At 39.6% G+C, this 12,621-nt stretch overlaps 1 long non-coding RNA gene across 2 annotated transcripts in view; it reads left to right on the top strand.

The window, feature by feature from the left end:
• The first annotated feature begins 1,615 nt into the window (after positions 1–1,615).
• LOC144341424 (uncharacterized) overlaps positions 1,616–12,621 on the top strand; it is a 127,539-nt gene continuing 116,533 nt past the window's right edge. For both annotated transcript variants that reach the window (XR_013418344.1, XR_013418346.1), the window contains exon 1: positions 1,616–2,331. This is a non-coding gene — a long non-coding RNA (uncharacterized LOC144341424). The remainder of the gene's footprint in view (positions 2,332–12,621) is intronic.

Here is a 12,621-nt window from a genome sequence, read left to right as displayed (position 1 = left end):
GCTCCCCTTTACTCTTTCTACTCCTGGCCTCTTTGTTGCTTCTTGAGAGTAAGAAGCATGCTCCCAAACAGGACATTTGCAAGTGCTTTTTCCTCTCCTAGGTGTCCACTCTGTTGTCCTTATGGCTCATGCTTGCTTCCTTCAGCTTTCCACTCAGCCGTCCCCTTCTGAGCAAGGGCCTCCCTGACCACCCATCTAAAACATCACCCTCAATCCCCATCACTTCCTACCTCCCTTCTTGCTTTTTCTTCATATCCCCTATCATAACCGGAAATATACATTTATGTGTTTGTTTTTGTCTTACTCTACCAAATGTAGGATTACCAACATTTCCTATCAAAGTGCAGGAAATGTGGTTTGTTCCTGTTGAGTCTTCACTGCCTAGCCAGTGTTCACCTGGCTCTTTCTTCCTGTTGAGTCTTCACTACCTAGAACAGTGCTTGGCATACAGCAAACACTAAACGAATTTAAGCTGAATAAATGAATGAATGGATGGGATAGGGGAAAGAATATATATACATGTATCTACATGTATTTAAATCTACATTAAGCTAAAGTTTTCATATATTTAGTTATATACATATATTTCTCTAGGGATACCTCCTTTGAAGAGGATATATGGATACACACACACACACACACACACATACACACACATATCCTGAGTTGTTGCTTCTGTCAGTACAGTACAGTCACTACTGTATTTGGGTGGCCTGTCCTAGCCCTTCTCTCAGATGATGATAACATTCCTGGGGCACTGGCCCAGGTGTGGGGGTTGGTGGGTGTGGGGTCTGTGCAGGCCCTTCGTGAGAGACCTGTGGAGAGCTGTATTTGTGTTTGTTGTGGTGGGTGACTGACGTAGGCTTGTCAGGGGAGGAATAGGGACATCGGGGCTATTGGAGGAGGCAGGAAGATGGAAGGGAAGTCACTGAAATAATCTTAAGGCCATGGGTTTGAAATTAGTATCTGCCCATGGAGAGGTAAATCAGAGGCATCCAACGGGGAGGAGAATAACTCTGATCAGGACGCGCTCACACAGGTTAGCGGCTTCCAGTCAGGCGCTCCCGGTGACACTCGGGTCCTTTATCCTCTCCCCCGGAATTTTCTTTAAAACACAGTGTAAAGATAAGGGTAAGAGTCACTTCAAGTAACATGAGAAAACTGTAAGGAAAGAGGAAAAATGAAAATGCTGCCAATGGCAGGAAACGGCACATTTTAATCTTCTCAAACTAAACGGACTCCACGTTGCATCTGGAATTGTGTGTGCTTGATAAACCTAATATGGAAGCCTTTTGCTAAACATCTGACAGGAATCAGCCTCTTCATGAAATGTGAAAAGATGCCCCCACCCAGTTGTTAAGAGGCTACATAAGAGAACAGAAAAAGTTTGCGCAGCTAACACAACACGGGGCTTGCCAAAATCATCCTGCCCTAATTCTCTTGTCAGCAGAGCCACTTTTCTGAAGAGCTAGTGACTCGTGACTTGGTTGCTGGATTCTGCCTGCCCCTCCTGCTGTGTATCCTCCACCCCACCCAAGACCCCTGTCCAGAGCACACCCTTTCTGTGTATTTTCACTTGTTGGGTATTCTTCAGGGCTTGAAGCCTCAGAAATTCCGTTGAGAACACAATGCTCTACGTTCAGGATGTGAATGGCTACAAATGTCGTATTGCTTATCTCGCTCTGTGCAACACCCAGCAGCTGCTGGCCTTTAACGAGGAGGCGGCACAGGGCTCAGAGAATCATCCTGTGTGTGCTTTGTTCGTGCATTTTGCAGCTGATTTAAGAGCAAGAAAGGAACAAACCCCATCTGATGTCTTTACTCCAGAGATCATCTCACATCCTTCCTAGGGCAGGAAGAGCAGGTGACTGGGACACCGGACATTTGGCAAGCTGGTGGCTTTCCTGCGTTGGCATGCTTTACCGGGGTTTTCGTGAAAAGACAATGACCTTTACAAAAAACAATGACCTTTGCAGAGATCTCCAAACCCTGGCAACTCAGCAGCAAGCTCAGTTCCAAAAGCGCTCCTATTGCCTTTCCCAGCAGAGTTGAATAATTGGAAAGTAAAGAAGGACTTTTTAAAAATCACCAAAGTTTTTGGCAAACTTTAGGAGCTCTTTCCCCCACCCTGTAATTAAAGCAGAAGTAAACAGTAAAAGAATATCAAATTGCAGCTCGCTTCAGGAATAGATGCCCAAATGGAGCTGCTGCTTGTCCTAACCTGTGCTTTGAGACAGAAGGACAACCTCTCTGGGGAGCACTCTAATGGGTCCCCAGATCTGACACAGCAAGATTAAGACCTGAAGATTTGGAGCTGAGAGAGGAGAAAGGGTGAGTCATCTGGGCATTATCCAAAGAAAGAAAAAATGTCTTCCTCTTTCAAAGTTGCCTTCTCTGCACTATCCCTGAACCCTTTCTTGTTATTGGAGTTCATCTCCTGCGTGGTACTGCCTCACCTTGAAGGGGTTCGTAGGTCCAAGGGGCTCAAAGCAGTCCTGCTCCCTGCTACACAGTGTGTGTGAAGACTCTGTGTCAGACTGACTTGGTCTGTGTCTCACCCACTCATCAGCTGGGTAACCCCAGACAAATTACTGACCTTCTCCAATCTTCAGTTTTCTCAAGTCTACAAAGAGGAGAACAATAGTATTTACCTTACAGGGAAGACGTGGGACTTAAATGAAACAGTGTAAAGTTCTTGAGGCATAAGAACCACTCAACCATTGATTTACATGTATCAATAGTTAATTTCTTTTTACTGTTGTCCCATTGTATGAACATATCACGATTTGTTTATTCATTCACCTGTTGATGGATGTTTGGATTGCTTCCAGTTTTTGGCTATTACAAATAAAGCTGCTACTATTTGTCTACAAGTGTGGTATAGACACATTTTCCCTTTTTTTTTCTTTTTTTTTGGGGGGACAGAGTCTGGCTGTGTTGCCCAGGCTGGAGTGTAGTGGCACAATCTTGGCTCAATATGACCTCTGCCTCCCTGGTTCAAGTGATTCTCCTGCCTCAGCCTCCCGAGAAGCTGGAATTACAGGCGCACACCACCATGCCCGGCTAATTTTTGTATTTTTAGTAGAGACAGGGTTTCTCCACGTTGGTCAGGCTAGTCTCAAACTCCTGACCTCATGATCCACCCGCCTCGGCCTTCCAAAGTGCTGGGATTACAGGCATAAGCCACCACACCTGGCCATTTTCCCTTTTTTCTTGGGTAAGTACTTAGGGGTAGAATGGCTAGCCCAGATGGTAGCTGTATGTGTAACTTTTAAGGAAACTGTCAAGCAATTTTCCGAAGTAGTCACATCATCTGGTTGTTTCCATGAGTGGCTTATAAGAGTTCCAGTTCCTTCACATCCTTATCAGCACTTGGTATGGTCGGTCTTTTTGTTTTATCCATTCACATCAGCAAGTAGTGGTAGGTGATTCACATTTACTGTAGCTTGTAGTGAAGATATTTAGGTGAACATTCTGTGCAACTATATCATTCATTCATTGCATAGTGCACAGGCCTCAAAGCTCAAAAATTATCTGAAGACAACCTGTTGTGAACTTAAATCTTTGATGGACAGTTGGGTGCATCTGACTCTGAAGATTGAGTGAATTTCAAGTAGGAGCAGTCTAACGATTCAGGGCCATAGACTGTTACAGGTAATTAGGCATGAGCCGGGCAGGAGAGGGTCCTCCCCCCACCCAGTAGAAATGTTGGGTGATGGTTTGGCAATTATTGCATTGCCTCTCTAAAAATATGTATTTGGCAGCTCCAGGGAGAGGCCATTTCCTGATGGTCCACACCTGTTAACATCAAAATGTTAATTGAATGCAGGCCCCAGGGAGAAGCAACTTCCTGGGCATGCGTGTTAAGAGACAAAAATGGTGAAGTATGATCTTCCGGGGGCACACTCCACCAGAAAAGGGAAGAAAGCCTCAGATGGGCATGTGTATGACTTCCTAAATACATTGTGCATGCTCAATTCCAAAGGGTAGGGAAAGCACTGGGCATGTGGAAAGCCCACCCTAAGGGAAGAATCATGGGAAAAAGGCGAGCCTATAAAGTCCTAGGATCAAGGTTAAAGGCCCCTCTTTTTTGCTGTCTTCTTTTGCTCTCTTTTCTTTCTTGGACCTTCAAGCGCCTGCTTGGGTCTCCTTCAAATGAATTTTCCTCTCTTTCCTGTTCTAAAGCTTCTTAAATAAACTTCTACTCCTGCCTGGAAACTTGCCTTGGTCTCTTCTTCTGCTGTATGCCACTCAGTCAAATTCTTTCTTCTGAGGCAGCAAGGACTGAAGTTGCTGTGGATCCGTATGGATTCACTGCTGGTAACTCGGGTCTCTTCCACTGGTAACAAGACCACTTAATTTTCTTCTCATTACTTCTACTAACGCCAAATAACTGCCGTGATTTTATTGATTCACCTACAAAGCCAATAATGAGCCCTGGTTCATATCACCTTTAGCTCCTGTTACTAACAATAACAAACATCATAAGATTGGCAACGCTATTAGTTTTGCCCTATGTTTATAATAACGAGGTTAGGGAAGGTATTCTTCACTACTTTTGGGGACTCAAAAGAGAGAATCCATAGGAGAAATTTAACTCTGGTTTTAGTTCTAGAAGTAGCTTTGCTTGTCCTGAGCAAATGGTTTGTTTTTCCTGATGAACACTGGAAATTGTGCTGTTTCTTTCTTCACGCTGGTAACCAGAGACCTTTAGAGCCAAATTTGCCTTCTACTCCATAGCAAGTTTATCAGACTTTATGTTATGTGTTTAGTAAACTAACCTATGCCTGCCTCCACATTACTTTCCTATTTTAATTTTCTATTTGCTTTACTTTCCATACTAGTTAAAAGATTTTGAATTTAAATGATTTTTTTAAACTATGTGTTTATAATCAGAATCCAAAAGGCATAATTTAAACTATCTCTCACTCTTGCTCCAAAAACATCTGTTCCCCTTTCCCAGGGGAAACTGCTTTTATCAGTTTGTACTGTGTCTTTGCAGAGAATCTAGGTGACTATAAGTATCCATGAGAATAGAAGTATAATGTATGTATGGGTGTGTGTAGTACATATTTGTAAGCAGTCTATTGAACAAGTTGAAGTCGGTAGGGTATACATAGAAAGCAACTTTATTCCCGCTCATTGTTGACTCTTGAAATACACTCTGTTGTTTCCTTGCCTGCCTGTGGATCAGTTCTGTGGCAGATACCTTGGCTTTTCTAGTTACTTTCAGATATAAATAGGTAGTCTAACTTTCCCTTAAAAAGTCTAGACTGCTGGTGAGGATATGGAGAAAAGGGAACACTTATACATTGTTGGTGGGAGTGTAAATTAGTTCAACCATTGTGGAAAGCAGTATGGCAATTCCTCAAAGAGCTAAAAGCAGGACGACCATTTGACCCAGCAATCCTATACGGGGTATATACCCAGAGGAATGGAAATCATTCTACCATAAAGACATATGCATGCAAATGTTCACTGCAGCACTTTTCATAGTAGCAAAGACATGGAATCAATCTAAATGCCCATCAGTGAAAGACTGGATAAAGAAAATGTGGTACATATAAACCATGAAATACTATGTACCCATACAAAAGATAGAAATCAGGCTAGGCAAGGTGGGTCACGCCTGTAATCCCAGCACTTTGGGAGACTGTGACGTGTGGATCACTTGAGGTCAGGAGTTTGAGACCAGCCTGACCAACATGGTGAAACACCATCTCTACTAAAAATACAAAAATTAGCTGGGTGTGGTGGCAGCTGCCTTTCTTGGAGGTTGGTGGAAGGTGAGTAGAGGGGAAAATTGGGCAGGGAATGAGGGCTCTACTGAAAAGAATAGGCCATGTTATGTATCAAAATATTTTTCCATTGGGAAAATGGGGCAAGTATTGTCTGACTGAGTTCTTGCAGAAATTTCTATAAATACCCAGAGATTTAATGTTGTGCTTGAAAGGAACTACAGAAAAGCAACACACTATTTTAACTCATTGTTTAGCGTGAGCAGACTTTAAATTGCTCTAGAATGAGTTTTGTACTTTGACAGTTTTTTGGTGCACATATCATACACAAACAAAGCCAAAATGAAAAAGTGCAGAATCTGAAAAACTATATCATTTGGGTTTCTCCAGACTAAACAAATATTTCAAGTATGGCCAGATAAAAAGATTTTTCTAACCCTCCCTGTCCTTCACCCCACCTTCCTATGGGAGGACCAAATTTGCAACACAGTTCAAGAATGTTGAATTAAGAGCTTTGAATGGTTTCTATTCATGGTAAATCTCTTGGCTTTGGGCAGAGTGCAAGAACTCAACCATACCATTGGACATGTTTGTTGGAATTCAGTCAGTGAGTGTTTCCTCTAGATTACAATTCTTTCCACAAAAATATTTTTCTAGGCAAGTAGTTCCATAATTTATTAGCTTCAAGAACCTACAAAGTCAAATGGAGATAAACTTTGATTGGGAGAAAATAAATAGTAGATTTTAGAAGATGCAGACCACAGGCATTTGGGAAAACATCCTTTGCCATCATTGCTATCAATGCAGTGTTAGTGCTCTGAAAACCAGAACCTCTATTCTCTTTCCTTGCCACCTCACAATCTTACCTCCTGCAAGCCAGTGCACCAGTGTGACATGTAATCACAATCACGTGATCATCTACTGCTATCAAATCTTTAGTGACTTCTTTTCAGTATTGGGTCAACTGAGTCCTCAAGATCTATTTTAATGCCTTGTCTTTAAGCAGTCTGAAAAACTGATGAAAGTATCTTCACATCAGAAGCCTTGACCTTACTGAAGTTATTATCAATTTCTTCTGTGGGTCTAGAAACAACACTGCACACTCTTTGTTTCTACTCTGCAGGCTAGTTTCCTGAGATTGGCCTTCAGTTCCCCCAAGCTTCTTGGCAATGCCTCTTCTTGTTCAGAGATTGACTTAGCCACTGAAGTTCTAGGTTTCTAGCAAGCAGGCTGGACAGAGGATCTTTGTGGAATATCACCTCTCCAGCTGATTTCTTCCTGCCTGTCTTCCTTGTTCCCACTCTGTGTTTTCTATTTTCTTGCTTTTCTCTGCTTCTACCCTCTCCTTCTTCTGCCCCTCTAGACATCAATTAAGCATTTGTAGGTGCTAAGGAAAACCCAAAGATAAACAAGACAAAGTTCCTGCCATTGAGATGCTCAATATAAAGGAGACAGTTTTATAACAGATAATGATCATATAGAATGCTTTCACCATGTGGGTGTCATTGTGCATGCCCTGTTTCTTGTTTCTAAATCCTATGAACAACCATGCCCTGTCAGACTTCAAGGGTTCCTCAAATCTCCATCTTTGTCTTTTCCTCTTCTTACTGTACATGTTCTGTCTTGGAGGCATTATTCCATCAATTACTATAGCCTTCACTACATCCTCATATCTCCTAAGTCTCCCTGTCGACCCAGATTCCACCCTTCTCTGCCTCAGATCCATAAAGTCGGTACCCAACTCAGTGACTGAGACACAGGGGACAGACATCAGCATGGCCAAAGGAATGCAAGAAGGTGGTAAAGAGAAATGCTTTTTCAATGAGTTTCATATGGATTTCCAGCAATATAGCTGGAGGAATTCAGATTCTGTGTACCTCAGTTGGCTTACAAGTACAATGGTTAGTGAATACACTTAAGATTTGAACTTTAGGACTATGGCAGGTATTTGTCAAGAATGTTTTCTTTCTTACCTTGGTCCTCACAGGTAAACCTTGGGAAGAGTGAAGCTCTTTTTTTCAGGAGCCCAAAGATGGCAAGATTGCTTGGCTTTGGCCATGACCATGGCTATTGGATGAAAGGTTGCAGTGGCCCCCACTCTATAATCCAGAAGGGAAAGTTAATGGGTATCACCTCTTTTATTGTTTCACTCTTGCCAACTTCTCTGGAAAGACAAGTAACTTTTGGCTTGCTTTGCTTTGTGGGACATAGCTTTCTGAGCTGGAGAAGGCACTGCTTTTTAAATGATATGCTTAAGAATCCCTAATGCCAAAGCCACTCATATATTTGGAAACTCTTACTTGAAGTCTGAAGTCTGACTTGTAGACAGAATACTGTAACTTGATTTTTACCCTCACTATTCAGTTTCTACAAAACAAATATCATGGCTTCAGTAATGATCTTTCACGTTTTTCTAAATGTAATATCTCAACCAGCATGGCCATGTCAGCTTTATTCTAATCATTTTTAAGGTAATATGCAAAACCCACCTTTAAAATGATTAATCTCTTGTGGTGGAATAATAGATGATCATATTTTCTTCTGTGTTTTCTGAACTCTTTAATTAATTTATAGCAATTTATCAATGGGAAAAATTTACAAAATGGTTTTTAAAAAATAAAAAGGGATCATTCATATTAAAAAATAAAAAGGGATCAAGAACAATGGCATGATACACAGTATGCCCTCACCTGCAAAAGGAATGAACAACACGGTGAGATTCAGTGGGTTTTTCTTATTTTTTTATTTTATTTCACAAAAGAGTCTTGTTATCAAAAATGACTACTGTCTCCTTCAAAGGACAAGTTTGAGAGAAAAGTTTGGGAGGCTTGTCACTTGTTTTTGTAATCCTCCATCACTTGCCACACTTTTTAAAAATATCACGCTTTTGAACTGCGTGTTTTACAATTGCCTCAGTGATGGCCAGTCATCCTTGTTAAGGGTGGTTTTGATTTTGATTGTAAGCTAGGCCAACATCTTTTTTAATTAAAGACAGTTGTAATTATAAAATAATGAGTTTCATTTTATCTGTTATTGTGTTACGTGCAGCTGTGAACTAGCTCTAGGGGCAATTGCAAAAGAGGAGTTTCTGTTGGATTAAGTACCTTCCTAGGTATTATTTTAAAGGAAATGATATTCACTTAGGGTTGGTGTGTGTTTTTAATCACTTTTAAAATAAACTCTTGAGTATTCTATGTACATTTGTTTAAGATTTTACTTTGTAACTCAAAACAATTTTTTGTGTTTGCCCTGAAAGCCTTAAATAGCAAAGTACCTAATTATAAAAATGGCATAAGTAAATAATTTTTTAAAAGTTGTTGATATTTCTTGGTGTAAGGTTACAAATATTTAAGGTAAGCGAGGATAACAGCATTCTTAGAAGTTGAGGATAACGAGACAGGGTACAAGGAACAGGAGAATGGGATTCACGCAAGTTGTACACATAACATGGCTTCTCTGCATTGGAGCCTGGAATTGCAGCAAAAAAACACTGGCTGCTGTATCTTTAGAAACAATGAATGCAATTCTTGGTGAACACCAACGAGATGTGATTGTGCCTTTAGCACCTGGGTCTTATTCCCTTTTATAGAATAGAAAATGTGGAAAATATTTAGGAGAATTTCTCTGGAGAATGTGCTACCAGATGCTCTCAGCCAGCACAGACCCTGGAAATACATCAAGCCCCCTACCCACTCCATGTTCCCATGTGCATGGGAAACCTGTTTTCCTAACCTTCCTCCCTTCCTCCAAAGCTGGCTCTGACACCGCCCTCCGTTAGTCAACTACCGTACATCATTCCTTTGGTACTCCACAGAGAAGAAATGATTCCCATCAAATTATCGCAACTCCTTTGAAGGTGATTTGTCAGCCTTTTGTCTGTCAAGGTGAGCCTCCTCCCCAGCCCCCACCACACATTCTGTCAAGCAAGTCCATGAGAAAAAGGACAAGGGATTAAGCCAAGGCAAGGCTCTCCCACCTCCCCACTCATGCTCCTGTCCCTGTGTGAGGCACCTACCCCCGAATTTCTAGTTGAACCAGGAGTTTGGTTGTATGGTTGGGAGTTAGCTCCTCCTATGTTCCACTCAGGAGCCCAGGCTGCCAGCCCTGACCCAATTGTGGGGCAGATATGCTCTAGGGATAAAGTGGTTGTCCTCCATCTGTGGCTCCACAAATTCAACTCCACTCTGTGAAGTATATGGTGGATGCCTTCCAAGCTGTTAGATAAGTGAATTATTCAGTAATCTCAACAAAGAAGGATTAGCGGATATACTTCTCCAAACAGGACATAGTAGAATGTTGAAGGTTTTCTGGTGGGGATTCAGCGGAAGTGGAGTGGGGGTTTCTATCTGACTAGAAAAAGGAATTTCTAATACTATTTTGACTTTTTCAGTGTTTATTGACATACAATTTTTATATTATACAATGCAGAATTTGAAGTATACAGCTCAAATACTTTTTATGTATTTATATATTCATGTGACCATCACCCAGATCCAGACGTAAAACGTATTTCCATCATTGCTGAAAGTTAGCTCATGACCTTCTCCAGTCAATAACACCCCACTTTCCTAGCCCAGGATAACATTTATTCTTACTTCTATCTCCGATACTAGTTTTGCCTGTTCTTGAAATTCAAATATAATTTAAAAGTTGTCCTCCATAGTGGTTGATTTCTTTCAGTTAAAGGAATTTTTAAAAATTGTATCCATATTGTTATAGGCCAATGAGTTCATTTCTTTTTATTGCTGTATTGTATACCACAAATTGTAGGTAGTTCCATTGTATATACTACAATTTGCTTATCCATTCTCCTATTGATAAACATTTGCGCTATTTCTACCTTTTTAGTATTATAAATATAGTTTTCATGAGCATTGTTATACAAGTCTTTTGTGGGCATATGTATTCATGTATCATGATTATACAGCTAATAGTAGAATTGTCAGGTCAAGGAGTTGATGCTGTTTATTTAACTCACTTAATTAGAAATCATCAGACATGTTTCCAAAGTAATTGCAACGTTCTCATTCTCACCAGCAATGTATTTGATTTCCACTTGCTTCACATCCTTGACAATAGTTGATATTGTCCTTTTTCCTTGACCATTCTGCAGTGTGTATTGTGATATCTCGTGTGGTTTTAATGTGCATTACGATGATGACTAATAATGTCAAGCATTTTTTTATACCTTTATTGGCTACTTATATATACTATTTTTTGTGAAGTGCTTATTTGGGCATTTTACCTGTATTCAAGTTGGGTTGCTTGTCTTTTTATTATTAATTTAAAAAATATATTCCTGATATGTATCATGGAGAACTTAAACTACCGAATTTCAGATATCATATCTGGAATAATATGATAGATTTCAGATAGAAACGTGATCGATATAATGGAATAGATAAACCTTTGTTAGATATTTTATTGCGCATGTTTTCTTAGTCAATGGCTTATCTTTTCATTCGTATCTTTTGATAAGCAGAAGTTGTGAATTTAAGTACTATTTATCAATTTTTCTTTTGTAATTAATGTTTTAGTATCTAAGAACTCTGCCTGTTTCAAGTTAGTGAAGATATTTTCATGTTTTCTTTTACAAGTTTTATTGTTTTAGCTTTCATGTTTATGTCTATTCAAATTAATTTTTGATGTGATGTGAAAAAGAGGTCAAGGTTCATTGTTTTCCATTTGAATATCCAGCTGTTCCCACAATCATTTATTTAGGTTAGTGCAAAAGTAATTGCAATTTTTGCCATTACTTTCCATCACAAAAACCACAATTACTTTTGCACCAACCTAATATAAAGACCTTCCTTTCTTCATTGATTTTTATTAGTGACTTTGTTGAAAATCAATATCTGTATACAGTCATGCATCACTTGACAGGGATACGTCCTGAGAAATGTATTGTTAGGTGATTTCATCCTTGTGCGAACATCATAGAGTGTACTTACACGAACCTAGCCTACCACACACCTAGGCTATATGGAACAGCCTATTGCTCCTAGGCCACAAACCTGTACAGCATGGTACTCTACTGAATACTATAGGCAATTATAACACAATGCTAAATATTTGTGCATCTAAACATAGAAAATATACAGTAAAAATACAGTATAAAGATAAAAAATGGCACACTTGTACAGGGCACTTACAGGAATGGAGCTTGCAGAACTGAAAGTTGCTGTGAGTGAGTCAGTGAGTGAGTGGCGAGTGAATGTGCAGGCCCAGCTCATTACTGTACATTATTATAGACTTTATAAACACTGTACACTTAGGCTATGCTAAATTTCTTTAAACAATTTCTATCAATACTAAATTAACCTTAGCTTACTGTAACTTTTTACTTTATAAACTTTTGAATTTTTAGACACTTTTTGACTCTTTTGTGAAAACCCTTAGCTTAAAACACAACACATTGTATAGCTGTACAAAAATATTTTCTTTCTTTATATCCTTATTCTATAAGCTTTTTTTTTCTATTTTAAAAAAAGCCTTTTTTTTTTTTTTTTTTTTGCTTTTTAAACTTTTTTGTTACAAACTAAGATCCGAACACACACATTAGCCTAGGCCTACACAGGGTCAGGATCATCAGTATCACTGTCGTCCACCTCCACATCTTGTCCCACTGGAAGGCCTTCAGGAGCAATAACATGCATGGAATTGTCATCTCCCATTATAACAATATCTTCTGGAATACCTCCTGAAGGGCCTGCCTGAGGCTATCTTACAGTTAACTTTTTTAAATAAGTAGGAGTACACTCTGAATTAAAGATTAAAAATTTAGTATAGTAAACACTTACACCTGTAACACGGTCATTTATTATCATTATCAAGTATTATAAAGGGTACATAATTGTATGTACTATACTTTTTTTTTCTTTTT

This window comes from Macaca mulatta, chromosome 6 (assembly GCF_049350105.2).
Source record: "Macaca mulatta isolate MMU2019108-1 chromosome 6, T2T-MMU8v2.0, whole genome shotgun sequence".
NCBI classification, from domain to species: Eukaryota; Metazoa; Chordata; class Mammalia; order Primates; family Cercopithecidae; genus Macaca; species Macaca mulatta.
This window is presented reverse-complemented; position numbering and strand designations above follow the sequence as displayed.